The sequence below is a fragment of the Nicotiana attenuata genome, unplaced genomic scaffold, assembly GCF_001879085.1.
Source record: "Nicotiana attenuata strain UT unplaced genomic scaffold, NIATTr2, whole genome shotgun sequence".
Classification (NCBI taxonomy): domain Eukaryota; kingdom Viridiplantae; phylum Streptophyta; class Magnoliopsida; order Solanales; family Solanaceae; genus Nicotiana; species Nicotiana attenuata.
This window is the reverse complement of record NW_017670846.1, coordinates 170,037-170,688: the sequence shown is the minus strand read 5'-3', so window position 1 is coordinate 170,688 and position 652 is coordinate 170,037.

Here is a 652-nt window from a genome sequence, read left to right as displayed (position 1 = left end):
TTTGATCCTTGAGCTAGGTTGCCATCGAATCGGGTGAATATTTCTCCGTAAGTATGAACAAAGTGAAAGAAAAATTGAGAGCTTAAGAGAAAGAGAATATATATTGCTTTTAGTAACATGAATATGATCTTCTACAAATTATTGGACACCCTTTATATAGTAGGGAGTCCTATTCTTAATACAATCTTAAATATGGTAAGAAATCCTATGATTAGCGAATTAATCAGCCTTTTCTTGATATGTTCCGAGATTTCCGCCATGATCCACGCCTGATCGCGGATATCTGGTCTTTCCGTTATTTGGCTCAGCAGGCTTCCCTCGATCTTGCTCGATCTCTATCTCGCTCGGTCTCGATCTCAATGGGCCCCTAAGTCACGAGCTTGGCCATTTAACTTCGTGTCTAGGTCCGGTATAACATGGGGTCGACCCTGGCCTGTCATGCCCCGGCCTCGATTAATCACAAAAAGGTGCAAGCCCGATTTTGACCGTATACAATTATTATGGAAAAGATAAGGAGATTATAGAGTATTTTTGGTCTATACATAATAATGTTCAATCATATACGACGCAAAAGAACAAATTTACATATCAATGTGTTTGGCAATATCAAAACCACACAAAAAAAACAGAAACCAGCTGAGCTCCCCATCCT